Here is a 23,935-nt window from a genome sequence, read left to right on the forward strand (position 1 = left end):
GAGGTACATTAAAGTAAAATTTGAAGGTTATCAACAGGTAAATTGTAACAATTTGAGGATTATTTAAGGGTATAATGCAGTAAAATATGCATTCAATATACTGTAACAACCATGATATAAGATGATAGCAATGATTACAATGGTAAAGTTGTATGGCTGAGGTACAAATACTGGGGGATTGGGTAGCACTAGATACAGTGCGAGTTTAAAGCACTAGGTAGGAAACTACGAAGATGAAATTAGGTGCTTTTTGGTCTTATTTTTGAAAAGGCAAAAGTTGGACAGCTTTTCAATTCATTAGGGGAGTGAGTTCCATAGACTAGGTTTCCTTTTTATTTTTTTGCATAGAGTGTTTTCACAGATTAAGTTTGACTCTGAGGATATCAAAAATATATTTATTTCTGGTGTGGTGATTATGGGTTCTATTACATCTGTCCCAGGAAGAGTTTCAGACCAGGGTATTGCACTTAAGAAAAGGGTTTTGTAAATGTAATTGACACAAGAGAATGCAGAGTGAATGTATGGTTAGCATGTTTAGGGATTTAAACAGGGAAGCTGTGTGTTGTCTGAAAGCAGAGTTTGTTATTGTTCTGATAGCAGAATTTTTCTGGGTGATGATGGACTTGAGGTAGTTTGCAGTGGTTAAACCCCATGCACAGATACCATATGTATGATAGGGATAGATTTAGCACATAGTATAGTGAGAGGAGAGCAGAGTTTGGAACATAATATCTGGTTTTAGAGAGTATACCAACCGTTTTTTGAGACTTGGTTATGTGATTGTATGTGGATGCTGGTTTAGTCTCTTGTCTAAGTATAAGCCAAGGAACTTTCTATCATTTTTATTGCTTATGTTAACATTGTCTATTTCAAGCTGAATTGCATTGGTTGATTTGCTGGGATCATTTGGGATCATCTTTTCTATAGTTTAGTGTGAATTTGTTGGTTGTACATCCATAAGTGGACTTTTTTACTTCATTATTTACACAATTATTTAGTATTCGCCTAGTTGAGTTTGCGGGTGTTGAGCTCTGCTCTTTCGGCCCGCTTCTCAACTGTCAATTAACTGTTACTAACTACTAATTTTTTTTTCTCCAACACACACCCCCAGGAAGCAGCCTGTAACAGCTCTCTAATTCCCAGGTACCTATTTACTTCTAGGTAATAGGCACATCAAGGTGAAAAAAACTGTCTATTTGTTTCTGCCATCACTGGGGGATCGAACCCGAATCCTAGGATTATGAGTTAAGAGCGCTGTCCACTCAGCTATCAGGGCCCCCCCTTGATAGTGTGTGGGGGTTGGGGTCTGAGTAGATAAGGGGTAGTATTGTCAGCAAATAATATAGGTTTAAGAATGTTATGAGACATTACACAGACCATTGATGTATTTAAGAAATAAGAGAGGTTCTAAAATGCTGACCTGTGGCACTCCTTCGGTTAATGGTAAATGGGAGAGGTTATATCATTGATGGCTACATATTGGTGTCTGTCACTAAAATTGAAACAGATATAGCTCAGGCCAAGGCCTCGGATTCCATAATGGTGGAGTTTTAGTAAGAGGCAGATATGGTTAACAGTATCAAAGGTCTTTCTCAGGTGTTGATGATCCTTTATGTTGATCATCTCACTCTCTACTCTCATGGTAACGACTCTTACTCAATCCAATGCCAGCTCCAGCTCACGATCGATAATTTGTCATGGTTCTCTATGACTTAAGACTTGAGCTGTGACCTTTCCTCAGTGGCATGTCAGCCCTCGGCCCCCATTGTTATTCTGTGGTAATCTCCTTATGTATATGGATACAGTACAGTCAAACTCTTGTGGGTTGATCTTTGACACCCGGAGTCTTGGTCACTCCATGTTTCTTATCTCCAAGAGGAATGCTCTAAGGCTCTCATCTTAAAATCTTGTCTTATACTTCCTGGGAAGCTGGGTGCACATTCCTCTATTTGCACTCTACTTTTGTTCCATATAAACTCAATTATGGCTGCCCCACACAATCATCAGCCTCTTCCTTGACCCTTTGTCAGTCTTTAATCTCTGTACCATACTGGATTATAAATCAGCTCTAGTGCCATTCGTTCATCTATCACCCACAGCTTTTATGTTATAACTGGTGTCCTGTCTTTAGGATTGTTGTGATCATTACTGCCTTCGCTATCTTATGTAGTTCCTGCAACATCCCCATTCCTACTCGTGCTGTGCTTTGACTTCTGCTCCTCAGGAGGGACCCCGTTTTCTCTCACCACCTTCCTTTTCCTGTAAGGGCGACTCGTTTTATTCTCAGTTCACATTAGTAACGTCTCTCCGTATTTTGTTCCTAACTTGCCACCAAGGAGGGTCCCATTTGTGAAATTTTGCAAGATCCTGACCCGCATGGTGAAAAACTTATTCTCCACAACTGTATTGAAAAGCCTTTTCCTTTAACACTTTCCTTTCATACTTCATTGCTCTATTCACAGATCTGTGTAAGCCAACCAGCAGTGTTAGCTACTTCATTAAATAGTTTTTTCAATCACCAATATGTGCTGCCAGTCCCTTGAGACTAGCATCTTTAAGGTAGAACTTTTGTATTCTCTTCATCAGCTGCTTTCTCTGCAACAGTGTCCTTTTTCATTGCCGTTGACTCTCGCAGTGCCCTTGTGGCTCTATAAGAAAGCTTTGAAGGAAAAGTGGCAGATTACCATTAAGGCAAAAAGGAAAAAAAAAAAAAAAAGAATTTTCTCTAAGTAGACTTTACCCTAGTTTTGTAATTGTAAACCTTGCATCAAACCTGGAGCCGGTCGGCCGAGCGGACAGCACGCTGAACTCGTGATCCTATGGTCCCTGGGTCCATCCTGGGCGCCGGCGAGAAACAATGGGAAGAGTTTCTTTCACCCTATGCCCCTGTTACCTAGCAGTAAAATAGGTACCTGGGTGTTAGTCAGCTGTCACGGGCTGCTTCCTGGGGGTGGAGGCCTGGTTGAGGACCGGGCCGCGGGGACACTGAAGCCCCAAAATCATCTCAAGATAACCTCCTGTCTATGTGGACCAAGGTGCTTGACGTAAGGTAGAGTGGTAAAGCAAATAGTTGTTTTAATGTACATGGGGGTTATTAGAGGGTTTAATAAATAAGGTATAAGATAGGAGTTTTTCGTTTCATCGTGTTGAGTGTGGAATAGGGGATTACCTTAGACAACAGACAGTTATTCTAACCTAACTATTAATTTTACTGGGAAGATTCTTTCCCTGGGGGCCGGGGCCTCCCTATTGCCACTATTTTAGGAACTCTTTTATCTTGTACTATTGGCCCTCTCAGTACAATCACCTGCCCCCCATAACAAGTGGTTGGTCTGACCAGGAGCTGAAACTTATATATATAAATTGTAAAAATTTAGATTTTTAAGTGCTGAAACTAAAATTCTTGCATTCTGCAGAACGGTTGTGTGGTAGCCTAGGGTCCAGCTCACTAACAAAGGATACATCTTGCAGTTATTGGACACCCGACTGGATCTCTAAACGATTGAGGTAAGTGTGGCCTCGTGACAGGGGCCGTGCGAATTTTTGTATTTTTTTCTCAATTTTTATTTTTTACTTTGGCCAGTAGCTAGAATAATTAGTGATGGAGGCTATGTTGCAGGAACTGGCAAAGGCACCTTCCGTGGTAGAGATCAAGAAGCCTACCGAAGCTAACTTGGTGTTGCAAGGAATTTGGCCTTGAGTTAGATGAAGCTACTAAAAAAGTGGAACCTGACAAATGAAATTTTACAGCATTGCATAGACCAGGGCCTATTGGCCAGTGATACAATTTTATGCCAGCCCAGTCCAGCGGAAAGTGTATCTAGTAGGAATATGGAGTTAGAATTACAACTAGCCCAGTTAAGACTGGCAGAGCAAGAGGCAAAATTGTTAGAGCAAAATGCTAAAGTAGAAGAGCAAAGGCTCAAAAATGAGGCGGAAAGAATTAGAGCAGATACCGCTGTACCACCACCTGCCGGGGATTCAAACCCTAGGCATTATGATAAAAAGCATAACTTGCCTGAATTTTCAGAGTCAGACCCTGAAAGATTTCTCAACCATTTTCAGAGACTGGCTATGTCCATGAACTAGCCAGAGGAAGAGTGGGTGAAAATCTTACAGGGGCAGCTTAGAGGTAATGCCCAAGATATTTTTATAAACATGCCTGACTGTGAGTGTTTTAATTATAGTAAAGTCAGGGAACGGATTTTGAAGGCATATGAAGTTACGCCTGAAGCTCACCGCCAAGTGTATCGCAACCTTACGCCTACTCACAACCAACCTCTCACTGAATTCGCTAATGAACAAATAAAATTGTTTGACAAACTGAATTCGCTCAGCTAAAGCCGAAACAAACGAGGCACTCAAAAATTTAGTTTTAACGAAGAATTTTATAGATAATATGCCAGAGCCAGGTAGCACAGTACCTACGAGAAAGGACGGAGGTAGATACTAGTATTATGGAATTGGCCAAGATGGCATAGAACTACCAGTTGGCGGGCAAAAGGCCCCATAAAAATAATTATAGCCCACATAGTAACAAAACTTATACCCACAGATAGTCCAGACCAGCCCATTCTAACCCTATAACTAATGCACCTTCTGTTTCAGACAAAACTAACTGTTAAATTTACTAACCCCACAGCACCTAAGGGTGAACCAAAGGGAAATCTTGTTAGTAATGTCTCTTCTTCCCGACGATTCTATGGTTACTGTAAACGTGTAAACCACATTACTAGCCGTTGTTGGCAACTGTACCCAGAAAAAAGACCCAATGCTCTTGTTGTGACACAGGGCTTGAGGCTTTCTGAAGGGTTAGGGAGTAAGACCTCCAACCCACAGTGGTTGAATCTGCTTACCCCATTCTTATCGAAGGGGAGGATTTTGTCTTCTCAGGGTTCTTCCTGGAAGGATGCGGTGATCTTCCGAGACATCGGTGCCATCCAGACTTTAATCTTGGAGAGTGCGTTGCAAGGTGCCAACACCCTCGACACTGGAGAGGTAGTACCTGGTCGAGGGTGTCACTAGTGATACTCGAGCAGTATCCCCCTCCGTAAGGTTACTCTGGAATCTGATTTCCACAAGAGTGTTTGTACAGTCGGAGTCACTTCTTACCTACCTTTCCCTAATGTTGATGTAATACTGTATTGGGTAATGATTTAGCAGGGGGATAAGGTAGGGGACTCCAGACTGCCTATTATTATGTTGCCTACCCCTAAGGTTTCCTTGGATCTACCTGCCGCAGAGGATACTGTTGTGTACCCTGTGTGCACAGTGACCAGGTCTATGGGACTTAAATGTAAGGGCAGCCCTGTGGTTGCCAAGGTGGTAAATCCCGAGGGCACGAGGAACTTTCCAAGTGGTGAAAGCCAAGTGGACCTTGCGGACACGTTCATAACCCGAATCGATGACAAGGCCGAGGACACTGTGGAGAGCTTACCCGCCCCTCCTACCCGAGAGTAGTGAGGAGGTGGAGGAGAACCATGTTGAACCTTGGCCAATGGCATCTGACCAAGGCATGGATGCATCCTTGAGTGATTTACAGGAAGCTGACCCTAGTCTTGCAGAATGTCACAATGTAGCTCTCTCTAAGGAGGAGATTGTAGGTGCAGCAACTGGGTACTATTACAAGGATCAGATTTTGATAGAGAAAATGTAGACCACAGAGTTCCCCCTTGCCAATTGCCAAATGAGTGGGAGATAGTCCACCAGGTTATGCTGCCTACCTGCTATAGAGAGAGAGTTTTGGCAGCTGCTCATGATGACCCTATAGGGGGACATCAAGGCATTAATATCACCTATCACAAAATTTTTAAATATTTTTACTGGTCCAAGCTGAAAAGCGATGTGGCAAAATTTTGTAACTCATGCATCCCTTGTCAGCTTGTTGGGAAGCCAAACCAGACCCCAGCTAAAGCTTCTCTAAGGCCTATTGTCGTGCCGGAGGAACTATTTTCTCATGTAGTAATGGACTGATGTTGGTCCATTACCTAGAACTAAGTCTGGTAATATTTACCTGATAGCCATGATGTGTATCACGACCCATTACCCTGAGGCTTTTGCTGTAAGGAACATCCAGGCAAAGACTGTTGCTGCTCGTATGTTGCAATTTTTTTCTACTTTTGGACTGCCTCGGGTCGTGCAAACCGACAATGGTACTAATTTTAGGTCTGACATTTTTTAACAATTCTGTAAGGACCATGGAATAACTCATAAGGTTACCCATACCATCCACAGAGTTAATTACAAGGTAATTGAGCGGTTCCATCAAACACATAAGCAGATGTTGAAGACATCGTGTGAGAATTCCCATGAATTTTGGGATGAGAACCTGCCTTGTTTTGTTTGCTGCTCGAGGCGGGTTACAAAGTTCACTGGGTTGTTCTCCTTTTGAGTTAGTCTTTGGCCATAAGGTTTGTGGACCCTTGCAAATGTTACAGGAGAATCTGTTAGGAGCCATAACGTTGACCGAAGGTTCGGCTTTCTTTGCGCAACACCACCAGACTCAGTGACTGCAAGGTGGCTGCACTAAAGTATCTTGGGAAGGCCCAAGAAAGTATGAAAGAATGACACAATGCTAAGGCTAAGTTGAGGGTAATTTCAGCCTGGTAACCCTGTCCTGGTATTAAAGCCTCGACTACCTTGAGACACATTGCTCACTGATTCTGTGAACAATGTGTCTCGCAAGTACGAAGGCCCTATATTGTGACAGAAAAAGTTGGGGACCTCACGTACAAAGTAAGGCACTCTGACAAGTGTAGCCAGGTGACGCTTGTACACTTGAACCGTATGAAGAAGTTCCAGGGCCCCAGGCCCATCCTGGTGATCGCCCTGCCTTTTGGTCCCCAAACCAGACGGCTCCTGGCGACTATGCATCGACTATCGGCAGCTCAACAAGGTGACCATCGTGGATGCCTATCTGCTGCCCCTCCTAGAAGACTGCATCGACGAGATCGGAAACGCCACGTATGTCTCGAAATTCGATCTCTCGAGGGGATATTATCAGATCCCGTTCACCGAGCGTGCCAAGCCAATGTGTTCGTAACACCCGATGGTGTCTTCGAGTATCAAGTGTTACCGTTCGGATTACGTAATGCCCCTGCAATGTTCCAGAGGCTAATGAACTCTCTGCTCGCAAAGGTACCAAATTGTCGGGCGTATTTAGATGACATTGTACTTTATGATAGAAATTGGACTGACCACATAGCTAGGTTATGCCAGATGTTCACAGTTCTGGAAAGTGCAAAACTAACTTTAAATGCAACAAAGTGTCATTTTGGCCAAAACACAGTGACGTATCTTGGTATGAAGTGGGCCAAGGAAAAGTGTTACCTCGGCAAGATAAAATCAGTGCCATTCTGGAGTATCCAGTGCTCCAGTTTAAAAAGCAAGTGCAACAGTTTATCGGTATGTGTGCGTACTACCGCCGCTTTTGTCAGAACTTTTCCAGTGTCGCCACTCCCCTCACGGACCTGTTGCAAAAGGCCGTTAAATTTAAGTGGTCAACAGACTGTGCAGAGGCTTTTAAAAATTTGAAATTGATCTTAGCTTCCGCCCCAGTGCTCGCTAGTCCAAGGTTCGACCGAATGTTTAACCCTTACACTGCTCAGGGGTCCTTGGGACATTTACACCCCTGTGCGCAAGAAAAAAAAAATTAAAAATTTTTTTTTCGTCTTCTAAACATGTTAATTTGTGTCCCCTGAGCACGGAAAAAAAAAAAAAATCGTAGGCGACATATTTTGGACGCAATTGACCGAGGAAGTCTGGCAAAAAGTGGGCGTTGACAGAGCGGTCGTCAGACCCGGTCAGCATCACCCGCGCTGACAGATGGGAGTTGCCACAAAGATATTATTACCTAATTGTTTCAATGTCTTCGATTGATTTTTTCTTAGTTTTTTTGCAGTAATATTATTCAATAGTGTGTATTGTAATATATTTATATAATAAAAGTGGTGAATAATTGCTATACTCAAAAGTATTTTGTGCATATTAGTGATTCAATTATTATGTTTATAAAACAATAAACAAATAGTTTTGCTGCTATTACACTCTATACACAGGTTATATATAAGTATCTGCATGTTTTGGTCACCATAACGAACCACTAAGTTGGTATTGAGAGTCGAAAAGCAACGAAGAGTTACCGCCACACACCAGCCAGCCACTCGCTGCCACTCCCTCAACACACGCACTAAACTTTCTCCCCCAACAATACCGTTTGTGGTGTTATTACACTATATACAGACGTTATATATAAGTATGTATATATTTTGTTCACCACAACTGTACAGCTAAGCTGATATAGTTAGTTCAGGCACTAAGAGTCGTTGCTACACACAGTCAGCTGGCGGCTCCCTCACTCATTCAAGGTCACACGCACTAAACTTTCTCTCCCAACACTACCGTTTGTGGTGTTATTACACTATATACAGACGTTATATATAAGTATGTATATATTTTGTTCACCACAACTGTACAGCTAAGCTGATATAGTTAGTTCAGGCACTAAGAGTCGTCGCTATACACAGATGGCGGCTCCCTCACTCTTTCAAGGTCACATGCACTAAACTTTCTCCCCCAACAATACTTTTTGCAGTGTTATTACCCTATATACACATATTATATATAAATATCTACATGTTTTATGCACCGTAACTGTACACCTAAGCTTGTAGTGCGCCCAAAGAGCATAGTGGCCACCCTCTAAAACAGCTAGACAAATCGTGCAGACGACGTCACCTCCGTCACCCATATGGCTCCTCCCAGCATAATCCTTTTGCTGTTATTACACTAATACACACATTATATATAAGTATCTACATTTGTGTTCACCAAAGAGAACCACTGACCTGGTATGGTGAATGCAAACAATAACAGCTAGCCACACAGTCAGTAAACGATGCTGTCTCCCTCCATCTCTCAGCATCACTCCTCCCACAGCGCTAATTATTACAATAATCCTGCTATTATCCAACCCGTTCTCGCAAATTTAATAAGTCAATATTGACTTATTAAATATGTGCATAGGTGACATACTTAACATAATAGATACCCTTAAAAAGATTCATAGAAAACACCGACCTTACCTAACCTTGTTAGTATCTTAAGATAAGCATCTTATTGCTTCGTAATTACAATTATTACCTAACCTATAATAGGTATAGGTTAAGTAATAATTGTAATTACGAAGCAATAAGATGCTTATCTTAAGATACTAACAAGGTTAGGTAAGGTCGGTGTTTTCTATGAATCTTTTTAAGGGTATCTATTATGTTTAGTATATCACCTACGCACGTAGTTAATAAGTCAATATTGACTTTACGAATTTGCGAGAACGGGTTGTATTATCACAACCCTGGTTATTTATATCACAGTCATGGGTCATCTGTAATATTGTCATCGCTAAATAATAACATTTATAAATTTATTTTGACATTTTTCGGCGAAGCTGTAGTCACAAGCTGAACAGTAATGCTGTTGCTCATGCTGCGTGCACCGGCCTTGGTTGCTCCAACAGTACTGTGCCTCTCACACCTGAGAATATTGCCCATGATTTTTTTTTAAAATGGCATCTGTTTACAAGAGCCCTGAGGAAGCTACTGTGAACCCCGTGTAGCCGCGGGCCATTTGAATCAGGCCTGGCACCCTATGGCGTATATATACGCCATGCGCACCATGGGACATGTTACTCAGGGCGTATATATACGCCATGCGCAGTTTAAGGGTTAAAAAGGTTCGACCGACCGTTTAAAATTCATGTTGATGCGTCTGACTCGGGTGCTGGTGGAGTATTGTTGCAAACTGGGGATGATCAAGTGGACCATCCAGTGTACTATTACTCTGTGAATTTTGACAAGGCGCAACGTAATTATTCAGTGGTAGAAAAAGAAGCGTTGGCGCTAGTGTTAACATGTAAAAAGTTTGAAGTATATCTAACAGGTAATATAGTGAAGTGTACACGGACCATAACCCACTGGTGTTTATACACCAGATGAGAGAGAAAAATAAATCCATACTCAGGTGGGCATTGTACCTACAGGACATCAATCTTTCCATTATCCACCTACCGGGCCGGCTCAACGTGATAGCCGATGCCCTGTCCCGGTTACCTGAGTAACATTCATCTGAGCCACAGGAAGCCATATACCAATTGTCATGCTTTAGTTATATTTTTTAGGTTCTCCTGTGACATTAAATATTTTGTGTCAATTTATTTACTTCCCCGTTTTTTTTATGTGTTTTTTCTTTCAGAGAATTCCTTTTTGTGTGTGCTTTTTCTTTCAGAGAATTCCTTTTTGTGTGTGCTTTTTCTTTCAGAGAATTCCTTTTTGTGTGTGTTTTTTCTTTCAGAGAATTCCTTTTTGTGTGCTTTTTCTTTCAGAGAATTCCTTTATGCTTTTTCTTGCAATGAAATTTTTGTTTTTGTGTGATTTTCTATTATTGCATAGGTTTTCCTTTTTATTCTCTGTATGCTCTTACAAAAAATATGACTATTATTCTAGTAGCCACATTTTTTTTCTCTGAAAAGGGGGGAGGAGTGTTACGACCCTGGGTTCTTAGTTTCTCTTGTTTCTCACAGAGCATTAAGACTGTGCTTGTTGATTATTAAATATAATATTAAACTAATTATCAGTTATTCTTAGAATGTTAAAGTAACCAGTATTGAATGTTGGTGAAGACTTGTAATGTTTATGGCTGTATGATCAGCCAGGTATCTTTCCGGCAGCAGCTTGAGAGAGCTCAGTCACTGGGCTCTCCCTCTCTCTTGTCTGGACTGCTGTGCTGGTGTCAACATCTCCCAGTGTGGCTCTGTCTCCTCCTCCTACTCCTTCCTCTCTTCCCTTACCTTATTCTGGGTTTATTCTACAGGCTAAGTTCCTTAGTATTACTGTACCGTGCTACTAACTAGGTGTGTGTTTTATTTAGAGGTAATTTAAGCCAGTGTTTTGGCATCACTAGGTGTACTCCACTGTGACTAGGGTACCACGTGGGTCATAGCTACCCAGGCTGCTTCAAGCCTTACAAGTGCCTTTCTCCAAGTAGACTTTACCCTAGTTTTGTAATTGTAAACCTTGCATCAAACCTGGAGCCGGTCGGCCGAGCAGACAGCACGCTGGACTTCGTGATCCTATGGTCCCGGGGTCGATCCCGGGCGCCGGCGAGAAACAATGGGAAGAGTTTCTTTCACCCTATGCCCCTGTTACCTAGCAGTAAAATAGGTACCTGGGTGTTAGTCAGCTGTCACGGGCTGCTTCCTGGGGGTGGAGGCCTGGTCGAGGACCGGGCCGCGGGGACACTAAAGCCCTGAAATCATCTCAAGATAACCTCCTGTCTATGTGGACCAAGGTGCTTGACGTAAGGTAGAGTGGTAAAGTAAATAGTTGGATTAATGTACATGGGGGTTATTAGAGGGTTTAATACATAAGGTATAAGATAGGAGTTTTTTGTTTCATCCTGTTGAGTGTGGAATAGGGGATTACCTTAGACAACAGACAGTTATTCTAACCTAACTATTAATTTTACTGAGAAGATTCTTTCCCTGGAGGCCGGGGCCTCCCTATTGCCACTATTTTAGGAACTGTTTTTATCTTGTACTATTGGCCCTCTCAGTACAATCACCTGCCCCCCATAACAATCATGATCACAGATCACAATTGAAACAGGAGTTTGCTGCTAGCAAACACCTCCAAAGGATACCTGATCAACCAGGCTGTGACTCATAGGTCAGGCTGCGAGCAGCCGCGTCTAACAGCCTGGTTGATCAGTCCAGCAACCAGGAGGCCTGGTCGACGACCGGGCCGCGGGGACACTAAGCCCCGGAAGCACCTCGAGGTAACCTCAAGGTAAGGTAGCAGCTGTTGCAGCCGGACGTGTGTCTGGTTGGTCATCACTAGGGGCCAGATTCACGAAGCAGTTACACATATACCTAGGAACGTTTTCTTTTTAGCATCTTCATAGTGGGTATGTCGGGATTCAGGTCACGTAAGCTGGATATAACTCATTTTTTTTTCTACTATACAAACTGGAGGATAAATTTTAACATAAACAAACATTTTTCTGGTGAGTCTCATCAAGAAGGAGTCCTTCGTGTTAGCAAAATATGCATTCTCTACTTGAAACTTTTAGTAAATAAGCCTCTTATATTATAATTAGTTATATAATAATGAAATATTATTCTAGTAGTTATTAAGTAAATAAACACTAGTGAACATGAAATATCAGAGTAGGTGATGATCCTGGACTGGTGGGAGCATTTACTATCACCAAATGCCCTTATTCACCTAGCAATAAGTATAGCTAGGGGTGTACCCTAGCTATACTTACCCATTTTTAATTTATTTTGTTCGGTTTTATTTTGAAATTAAATCTCGGTGAGACATAAAAGAAAAATATGCTGCACAAATGATGTTAGGTAAGGGTTAGGGTAAAAACTTCAAAAACTTTTGTCATTGAATACTTAGGCCTATAATTATGACTATACAGTAACTGAATATTAAGGCCTGTTAAAAAAGAGAGGGGAAAGCAGGGAATGGGGACTGAAGAGGGCCAAGGGGCAGACGGAAGAAGGGTGGAATGTGGGGTTGGGAGGATACACAATCCTGGGCATCACAATTTACTCCCCCCCCTTCCTCCCATATGTATAATATATTATATTAAATTATATTAAATTAAATTAAATTAAATTTGTATTCAGGAAAAGTACATATATAGATGATAAGTTACAAACATAATGTTGGATTTATAGAGAGAGCTAGTACATACAATACCTATAGCCACTAATACCCATAGCGTTTCGGGCAAGGTGTGGGGAAAAAAAACACTTAGACTAAACTTACAACCCATCCTCCGAATTGACAGTATGGTTTATTACTAAGTGTAATAAGTTCATTTCCTGACTGTTAGGAATAGTACATAATTACACTTACTTGTGCTGTTACATTTACCTCCCCATTTGTTCTCATCGTTTTCTGTTAAGACACTCAGAATTTTAAGATGAAGTTTTCAATTTCAATTCCCTATACACAAGTTTTAAATATCAGGAATTTCTTTTTTGGTTCTAATTAATAACAGAGATTTTATACAAAATTTGAAAATATAATAGAAAATAATAAAAACTAGGTAAAATGGAGTAGGTAGTCTGTATATTAAAGAGGACCTGGTATGCACAGAACTACTAAACTCAACTAATGAGGTGGTAGAGGTACTTGGAATTAAGGTAGAGAAACTAATCCTAATTATTATTCTAATAGATAAACCGCCAGATACAACAGTTTAGGAATTCACAGAGCAAATGCACAAAATAGAGAACTTACTTGATAACCTATCAAACCCAGCTCCAGATATTATCTTCCTTGGAGATTTCAATTTACCGAGTCTAAGATGGAGAATGGCAAACACAAATATTCATAGCAGGGAATGACCCGGGAAATAACCAACCACAGGTCAGAGTTTTGAGATTCTGTGACAAATTCTCGCTCAATCAACAGATTACAGAACCAACTAGGAACGAAAACACACTAAACTTGTTATTCACAAACAATGATGAACCAATCAGAGACATTACAATCTCAGATACTACATACTCAGACCATAAGCTCATTGAAGTGCGAACTAGCATAAATAACGGTAGTAGGTCTAAGAGACCCAACAAGTGAGACGGAGTATTCAATCAATTCAATTTCAACAATAAAAGGATCGACTGGAAAAAAATAAATGTAGACCTTGCAATTATTCAATGGCAGACGGTCCTAAGCGACAAAACTCTCACACAGGAGGTGTGAGGTGTCTAGAGATGAAGTGGAAAATATGCTAAAGGAGCTCGGGAGGAACAAAGCAGCTGGCCCAGATGGCGTTTCACCATGGGTTCTGAGAGAATGTGCATCTGAGCTCAGCATTCCACTTCACCTGATCTTTCAGGCATCCCTGTGTACAGGAATCGTAGCAGACGTGTGGAAACAGGCTAACATAGTTCCAATCTACAAAAGTGGCAGCAGGGAAGACCCCCTCAATTATAGACCTGTATCATTGACAAGTGTAATAGTGAAAGTATTGGAAAAGCTAATCAAAACTAAATGGGTAGAACACCTGGAGAGAAATGATATAATATCAGACAGACAGTATGGTTTTCGATCAGGAAGATCCTGTGTATCGAATTTACTCAGTTTCTATGATCGGGCCACAGAGATATTACAGGAAAGAGATGGCTGGGTTGACTGCATCTATCTGGACCTAAAAAAGGCTTTCGACAGAGTTCCACATAAGAGGTTGTTCTGGAAACTGGAAAATATTGGAGGGGTGACAGGTAAGCTTCTATCATGGATGAAAAATTTTCTGACTGATAGAAAAATGAGGGCAGTAATCAGAGGCAATGTATCGGAATGGAGAAATGTCACAAGTGGAGTACCACAGGGTTCAGTTCTTGCACCAGTGATGTTTATTGTGTACATAAATGATCTACCAGTTGGTATACAGAATTATATGAACATGTTTGCTGATGATGCTAAGATAATAGGAAGGATAAGAAATTTAGATGATTGTCATGCCCTTCAAGAAGACCTGGACAAAATAAGTATATGGAGCACCACTTGGCAAATGGAATTTAATGTTAATAAATGTCATGTTATGGAATGTGGAATAGGAGAACATAGACCCCACACAACCTATATATTATGTGAGAAATCTTTAAAGAATTCTGATAAAGAAAGAGATCTAGGAGTGGTTCTAGATAGAAAACTATCACCTGAGGACCACATTAAGAATATTGTGCAAGGAGCCTATGCAATGCTTTCTAACTTCAGAATTGCATTTAAATACATGGATGGCGATATACTAAAGAAGTTGTTCATGACTTTTGTTAGGCCAAAGCTAGAATATGCAGCTGTTGTGTGGTGCCCATATCTTAAGAAGCACATCAACAAACTGGAAAAGGTGCAAAGACATGCTACTAAGTGGCTCCCAGAACTGAAGGGCAAGAGCTACGAGGAGAGGTTAGAAGCATTAAATATGCCAAAACTAGAAGACAGAAGAAAAAGAGGTGATATGATCACTACGTACAAAATAGTAACAGGAATTGATAAAATCGACAGGGAAGACTTCCTGAGACCTGGAACTTCAAGAACAAGAGGCCATAGATTTAAACTAGCTAAACACAGATGCCGAAGAAATATAAGAAAATTCACCTTCGCAAATAGAGTGGTAGACGGTTGGAATAAGTTAAGTGAGAAGGTGGTGGAGGCCAAGACCGTCAGTAGTTTCAAAGCGTTATATGACAAAGAGTGCTGGGAAGACGGGACACCACGAGCGTAGCTCTCATCCTGTAACTACACTTAGGTAATTACACTTAGGTAATTACAGGATATGAGGATATGCAAAAGAAGTATGAAGAAAAAGTGCTTTAATTGGAAGAGGACAATGGAGCTCTTAGGAATGAGCTTTGCACTCTAAAAGGGAGTATGCTTCAGCAAGGTAAGATTATTACTGCATTAACAGACAAGGTAACAAATCAAGGAACTAGTGAAAGAAAATGAGGCATGGAAAGTGAAGTGTGGTGACTTTGAAGAAATAAACAAGAAAATAGACTCATATGGTGAACAACTCCAAGCAAGCCTAAGGGCTAACATAGAGTTAGGTAAGGATCTCCAACTGGAAACTTCACTGACAACTCACATAGAGGAAGTGAATAAAGAACTAGAAAAGTATAAAGAAGAAATAAAAGCGACATATGCTCAAGTTGTAAAAGAGAGACTATCAAAGAAGTGTGTTCCGAAGTCAAAACCAGAAATGACAAACAAGAAGCAGAAATTAGGCAAGCAATTAGGAAAGAACTGGTAACCAACAGTAAACTAGTAATAAACACTGCAGATAGAACTAAGTCCACAATCATTTTTGGATGTTTAGAGAAGGAAATTTCATCTAGGGGTGGACCGAGCGGCAGAAGAGATGAAAATCATAGAGAAAATAGTAGGTTTAGGAGAAGGCTCAAAGGAAAATGTCAGTGATTTTAGAAGAATAGGAAAATATGAGAAAGACAAGAACCGCCCCTTAAGGGTGACGTTTAATGGAGTGAAAAACATGATGGAAGTGCTAAGAAATGCCAGGAAATTGCAGAGTGATGAGGTTGGCAAACTTTGGTCAATAAGACAAGACCTCTCCAAGGAAGACAGAGAAAAGCTGAAAAGGAACCTAATTGAGGCAAAACGTCTAAATGGAGATAGAAATGAAGAAGACAGAAATTCTTTTTTCTACAAAGTGACAGGGACTGGAAAGCTTGTGAAATGGTACATAAAAACAAAGCAACAAGATCAGTAATGGAAGGGGGAGTAAAGAGCAAAGGAAAAGGGAACATGTTCCTGAAAATTGTATATACCAACATAGATGGAGTGATGTCAAAAACTTTGGAGTTGCAAGATATAATCCAGCTTAGGGTCCCAGATATTGTCGCATTATCAGACGAAACTTGAAGGAAATATAATAAATGAAGTCATATTCCCAAGAGGCTATTCAGTTTGGAGACGTGACAGGAAAACTAGGAAGGGAGGAGGAGTGGCTGTACTGGTGAAAAAACACCTGAAGGTAAGAGAGTTAATATTTGAAAACCCTCGAGATATTGAAATAATGGCATTACAGATCTGGAATCAGGATGATAAGCTGATAATTTTAAATGCCTACAGCCCACCAGCAAGTAACACATGGACAAAGGAAGAACTGGATGACAAACGAGAGAGTCTCATAATGGTCATGAGAGATATTATTGTACAAGCAGATAAAGATAAATCACGACTGTTGATACTGGGGGACTTCATCTTTAAAGCAATAGACTGGGAGGCCTATGAAGCAAGAACGGAGGACTTTTGGACATGCAGATTTGTGAACCTCATTCTGGAAACATTCTTATATCAACACATAAAGCAGGCCACAAGAATGAGGGAAGGCGATGTACCGTCAGTACTGGATCTAGTATTCACCAGGAAAGAAGAAGAGATATTTGACATCCAGTACCTTCCTCCCTTGGGAAAGAGTGATCATGTCCTGTTAGACATTGATTATGCTTTAAGATATCATCTAGAAGAAAATGGGGACATTGAAACAGTTGATAAACTCGATTTAAGGAGAGGTCACTATGGGGAACTTCGGAAATTTTTTTAATGAGTGTAATTGGACAGAATTGTTGCTAGGCAGGTTACTAAATGAAATGTATGCCAAATTTTTAAAAATATACAAGGAAGGCACACAAACATTCATACCAAAACAGAGTTGCAGGGCCAGAAAACAGGATTAGTTCGACAGAAATTGTGAGAGGGCCAGAGACCAAAAGACACAAAAATGGAATCAGTATAGGAAGAGGCCAAACCCCCAAACATACCAGCGATACAAAGATGCGAGAAACAACTATACAGCAGTAAGGAGAGGCAGAAAGAAATTTTGAAAAAGGGATAGCGGATAAATGTAAAACAGAACCGGGCCTATTCTACAAATTCATAAACAACAAATTGCAGGTAAAGGATAATATCCAGAGGTTGAAAATGGGAAACAGATTCACGGAAAATGAAAAGGATATGTGTGAAACATTAAATGAAAAGTTCCAAAGTGTGTTTGTACAAAATGAAATCTTCAGAGAACCAGACACAATAACAATTCCAGAGAAAAACATAGAGCGAATAGAGGTGTCTAGAGATGAAGTGGAAAATATGCTAAAGGAGCTCAGAAAGAACAAAGCAGCTGGCCCAGATGGCGTTTCACCATGGGTTCTGAGAGAATGTGCATCTGAGCTCAGCATTCCACTTCACCTGATCCTTCAGGCATCCCTGTGTATAGGAATCGTAGCTGGCGTGTGGAAATAGGCTAACATAGTTCCAATCTACAAAAGTGGCAGCAGGGAAGACCCCCTCAATTATAGACCTGTATCATTGACAAGTGTAATAGTGAAAGTATTGGAAAAACTAATCAAAACTAAATGGGTAGAACACCTGGAAAGAAATTATATAATATTAGACAGACAGTATGGTTTTCGATCTGGAAGTTCCTGTGTATCGAATTTACTCAGTTTCTATGATCAAGCCACAGAGATATTACAGGAAAGAGATGGTTGGGTTGACTGCATCTATCTGGACCTAAAAAAGGCGTTCGACAGAGTTCCACATAAGAGGTTGTTCTGGAAATTGGAAAATATTGGAGGGGTGACAGGTAAGCTTTTAACATGGATGAAAAATTTGGATGAAAAATTTTCTGACTGATAGAAGATGAGGGCAGTAATCAGAGGCAATGTATCGGAATGGAGAAATGTCACAAGTGGAGTACCACAGGGTTCAGTTCTTGCACCAGTGATGTTTATTGTCTACATAAATGATCTACCAGTTGGTATACAAAATTATATGAACATGTTTGCTGATGATGCTAAGATAATAGGAAGGATAAGAAATTTAGATGATTGGCATGCCCTTCAAGAAGACCTGGACAAAATAAGTATATGGAGCACCACTTGGCAAATGGAATTTAATGTTAATAAATGTCATGTTATGGAATGTGGAATAGGAGAACATAGACCCCACACAACCTATATATTATGTGAGAAATCTTTAAAGAATTCTGATAAAGAAAGAGATCTAGGGGTGGTTCTAGATAGAAAACTATCACCTGAGGACCACATAAAGAATATTGTGCAAGGAGCCTATGCTATGCTTTCTAACTTCAGAATTGCATTTAAATACATGGATGGCGATATACTAAAGAAATTGTTCACGGCTTTTGTTAGGCCAAAGCTAGAATATGCAGCTGTTGTGTGGTGCCCATATCTCAAGAAGCACATCAACAAACTGGAAAAGGTGCAAAGACATGCTACTAAGTGGCTCCCAGAACTGAAGGGCAAGAGCTACGAGGAGAGGTTAGAAGCATTAAATATGCCAAAACTAGAAGACAGAAGAAAAAGAGGTGATATGATCACTACGTACAAAATAGTAACAGGAATTGATAAAATCAACAAGGAAGATTTCCTGAGACCTGGAACTTCAAGAACAAGAGGTCATAGATTTAAACTAGCTAAACACAGATGCCGAAGAAATATAAGAAAATTCACCTTCGCAAATAGAGTGGCAGACGGTTGGAACAAGTTAAGTGAGAAGGTGGTGGAGGCCAAGACCGTCAGTAGTTTCAAAGCGTTATATGACAAAGAGTGCTGGGAAGACGGGACACCACGAGCGTAGCTCTCATCCTGTAACTACACTTAGGTAATTACCTTAAAACACGAGAGGTGGGTCCCCAGAATGACTCTAGCATGGGTTGGACATGCCAATGAGTGGGACTGGAAGGATTGAAAAGGGACAGTCACTGGTGTGCCGACGGTCTCATATTTGTACATAAATATACCAAAATAAAGACAGGTATATAAATATCTCCGCATCCAGCGCCCGGCCGAAAGACGCCAGACCGCAGAAACTCACCTGTCGAACGGAGGCACGAACGTGACACGCCCCAACAGTGCCAAGAAGATCCTGGGAGCACCACCAGGTGAAGAAGCCAGAGCCGGACACACAGGAGAGCAGGGTAGAGGCGAAGGAGGAGGCCCACACCCATGACACAGGAAAACCTCGGGGTCCTCCCCACAGCTGTAATCCAGGACACCCCCGGAGCGACGGGGCACATACCGGAGAAGGGAGAAGAGCGAGAGGCGAAGCACCTGAGAAAAAGGGTGAAAAACACCAGCACTGAAACACACCGCCCAGACCAAAACAAACTCCCACGGCGCATGCACAGGACACGCTGGCTGAACTGCACAACCTGCTCTGTGGGAAGGCGCCAACTAGGACTACTGCACAAGAAAAGTAGCCGAACAGAACGCAACCCTAGGGAACCGCTAATTAGAAATAACAACCCATCACACGGGACAGGAGCCAAAAGATTAAGCAGCGACAACATAACCGGCCAACGAAGCAAAGACAAGGAGCCCAATGGGAACCCAATCAGGCCACGAGTAGCCCAACTGGGCTACAACAAGTAGCCCAGTCCAGCGACCCGGACTAGGAGCCGACAGTTGTTCCAATAACACAGGAGGTAGCGAAAACCTACCCGAACCCACGAGAACACAGAAGCAAACACCAGTCCCGAAGGAACAAAGTGGCCAAAGGAACAGTCGCACCGGAGACCAAAAGTCACGTAGAACCCCAATAAAGGGAAAACATGATGAAGATACTCCGTCTCAAAAAAAGGGGGAGCAATGGAGAAGAGCACCCACCTACAAAACGGAACCAACAGACTCAAAGGACAAGGAACTGAGCCCGGGGAGGGGCCGACGCCCAAAAACTCGTACGGCGAGTGGGGAGGAAAACCCCACTCCGAGAAACCACAAGCCCCACCTAGAGGGGAAGAAAACACCCCCACGGGGCCCTACGGGGCCAAGGCCTCTCAAGTCAGCCCCTCCCCAGCCCCGGGAACCCACACGACAGGCCCTGGGGCCGAGCCATCCCCCCAAAGCCCCGGTTGTACATGAAAACCGGGGCAGCGGCGAAAATACTAAGGAAGGGAGCCCACTGGCAGACTCTTACAACACGGCTGGAGGAACAGGCTCGAATGCCCCTGTCACTACCCCAGAAGGGGAATTCCCCGAGACCACCCAAGTCTCAAAACCATCGAACCCCGCCCCGACCCCGAACCCACAGACAGTAAGGAACCGGATGGAGATATGAAGGGGGGAACCAGGGGAAAGACAAGCGAGTGTGGAAAGAACCAAAGCAACCATCACCCCCAAGTCCCAACACGAACCAAAACGGGGCAGCCCCAGGGCTCCCGGGGAGCAAACAAACAAGAGCATTGCCACCACCAAAACTCAACGTGCAATGCCCCTGCTACCTGCACCTGCTTAGTCAGGATACAACTGGGTAACCGAGCCACAACGAGCAACAAAACTCGCAGGACTCCGGGTAGAAGGTGTCACCGACCCTACAGGCAGCAGATGGAGGCAAAACCGAGAGTCACCCTGAGACAAGGGGTGAGAGCAACCCTCAAACTCGCTGGAGGCGAGGGGGGGACTCCGGGGTCACATCCATCAGACCCGCGCACCCCCAGGGGTTTCTCAGGGTCCTGAGCGTTTACTATAATAGGACTCGTGCTCAAGTAATCCCAGGCAGGGTACTGCTAACCGGCGCCCAAAGTTACCAAACAACTTTCTAAGAACTGAACCCTAGCAGGGAAAACCACCAGAATAATACTCAGAACACAAGGGACACGGGGCAAGAACGAAGGCAGACCCCCACCAGGCAGATAAACAAAAATAAAAATAAAACCCCGCAAGAGGACAGCGTACCCAGGCGGAACAGAGCCGGCCGCCATATAGGTGAAAACAGGCTGCGCAGCACCCTGCGCCCCTCCAGTGCAAAACTGCCCCTTACTCTAAGGTGAACAAGGGAGACAGATCACCCAAGCACACAAAGGGCGGCCGAAAACCAAGCAGTAAATGGCCTAACAGGGGCAGAACCCAAGGAACTTGTGGAAGGTGGCCCCAAGCCCCAAGGGCAGTACTTACAGGGCACCTAGCGAAGGTAGCCCTAGGTTCATGCAGCCCGAGTACTGGAGACTCACTCCCGGCTCACACACCACCTAGAAGACAGACACCACACTCTAGGTACAGTGCTGAAACAACTAATGGAGCCGGAGCACACAACCGGTACCTATAGCATCAGTCGAGGAACTGATGGGTGGATAGCCAGCGTGAGAAGTCTGGGGCTCCCCCTTCCCCCTCCCGGGGAGGGGGGAGCTGAGCAGACAGCGGCACGGTGACGTGCGACGTCATACTAGTTTGCTTGTTTTCTGTTGGGGAGTTCTATCCACTTGTTCAGCTTTTGGTAGCAATTTTAACCAGATTAGGGGTTTGTTTTGGAATGCTTACCTTTCTGGATGCTTGACCCGGTCGATGGCATAGAATGCTTCCAATCACACGGGGGTTTCTATAGGCCATTGCTCCCCTTGCCTCTCTGAGGGGGCCATTTCTATAGGCCATTGCTCCCCTTGCCTCTCTGAGGGGGCCAGGTTCTGGCCGTGGTCCCCGGTAGGCCCTAGAACTCCATACACATGACTGATGCCAAAGTCTGACATTAGCATATCAGCCTGGTTTAGCTCCAGGGAGCCAACAGGGCTCTCCCCAGAAAAACCCAGCAGACCCCAAGGGTGGCCAAATACCGAGCAGTAAACGGCACAGCGGAGGTAGATCCCGAGGTAACTTATTGAAGGAAGCCCCAAGCCCCAAGGGTAGTACTTACAGGGCACCTAGGGAAGGAGACCCTAGGTGCATGCAACCTGAGTACCGTGGAATATCACTCCCGCACCACCTGAAGGGACAGCCCACACCACAAGACACAGAACTGTAATGAAAATCTGGAGCCAGAGGCAAGACCGCACCAGACTCCCATCAGCCAAGAACTGTAGGTAGGGTCATAGGCGGATGGGTCTGGGGCTCCCCCCTTCCCCCCTCCTGGGGAGTGGGGAGGTTGCACAGACAGCGGCCCGGCGACATGATGATGTCATGCTAGTTTGCTAATTTTCGTTTGAGGAGTTCTGTCCACCTGTTCGGCTTTCGGTCGCAATAATTTTACCAGAATAGAGGTTTGTTTTGGGGTGCCTACCTTTCTGGGTGCCTGTCCCGGTCAATGGCAGACATAGAATGCTCCCAACTACAGGGGAGTCTCTATAGGCCATTGCTCCTTGTGCCTCTCTAGAAGGGGCTAGGTTCTAGCTCGTGGTCCCCGGTAGGCAAAAACTCCATGAATTGACTGATGCCAGACAGTTAGACATACCCATCCAGCCTGGATAGCTCCGGGGAGCCGACGGGGCTCCTCCTAGAAATAAAGCTTATGATTGTATATGTTATCAAAAAGGAAGTGACAAACACATTTTTGCATTTGTAGTGATTAGATCTTCTTGAGAGAGGAAAGATATTCATATTTTAAAGAAGGTTTCTTGACCGACGCTCTCCCTATCGATGGGAACTAACATGTTTTTTTATTATTAATAAGTTTAGGTATACACAGCACTGTGCCGCTATCCTATTCTATATGAAAGATTACACAGTATATATAAAAAACTGGTAAGTTCATCTAATATTCCAATCTCACAGGATTGTAATTTATACATGGAATCAGGAGAGAAAATACCAGCTTCAATGCACACACACAAAAAAAAATCAACTATGACTAACAATCATGTGAGAACATAAAATGTAAGGCTGATCTATTAGTCCCCATTAGCATAATCTGGGTACAGCATAAGAATATCTTCCAATATTCCTAAGTGTATGAAGTAATCACAGAGCTCAAAGTACCTCTTATCATATGGTCTGAAGTCACTTTTAACAGGGCACTCACAGATATAATGTTGGAGAGTATGTCCCAGCTCCTGTTCAAATAGTTTACAATTGGAATGTTCACCATTGGGGTGGGATTCATTACCTGCAGTCACCTGCCATAGATATCGACATCCCAGCCTAATTACGGCAATTACAATGTCACTCTGTCTAGTGGATGTTTTATGCTGTCCGTACATATAATTCTCGGTTCTAAACATGTCATAGCTCTTTATACTCGTGCTTTCTGGTTTTTGTGTGTCAGTGTCTCTTCTGTCTTCCCTAATTACCTAAAATATTGCGGCTTTTACAGAAGAGATTGGAATGCCCATATCCAACTCAATTTCAAGCTTATCACATGCAGTTTTAGCTGCCTTGTTTGTGTCATCATGATGGACAACACCTATATGAGAAGGTATCCATACAAATGAGACTTTGAAACTCCTGCTCTTTGCAATAATAATGTTGTTTATAAACCCTGATTAAGCAACCCATAAAGGCGAAACAACAGCACCTGCAGGACCAGCAACAAACCGAACCGCCCTGCCGCCTCCCGCTTCGCCAGCACCCGAAAAAATGACCGACACTCTACCTTACACCACTTCCACCACT

The 23,935-nt window shown here is 42.8% G+C and overlaps 1 long non-coding RNA gene across 1 annotated transcript in view; it reads right to left on the bottom strand.

The window, feature by feature from the left end:
• The window catches only part of LOC138353672 (uncharacterized), a 35,739-nt gene that overhangs the window by 4,015 nt on the left and 7,789 nt on the right, over positions 1–23,935 (bottom strand). The window contains exon 2 of the long non-coding RNA XR_011223233.1: positions 19,434–19,669. This is a non-coding gene — a long non-coding RNA (uncharacterized lncRNA). The remainder of the gene's footprint in view (positions 1–19,433; positions 19,670–23,935) is intronic.

Source organism: Procambarus clarkii, chromosome 59 (assembly GCF_040958095.1).
Source record: "Procambarus clarkii isolate CNS0578487 chromosome 59, FALCON_Pclarkii_2.0, whole genome shotgun sequence".
Classification (NCBI taxonomy): Eukaryota; Metazoa; Arthropoda; class Malacostraca; order Decapoda; family Cambaridae; genus Procambarus; species Procambarus clarkii.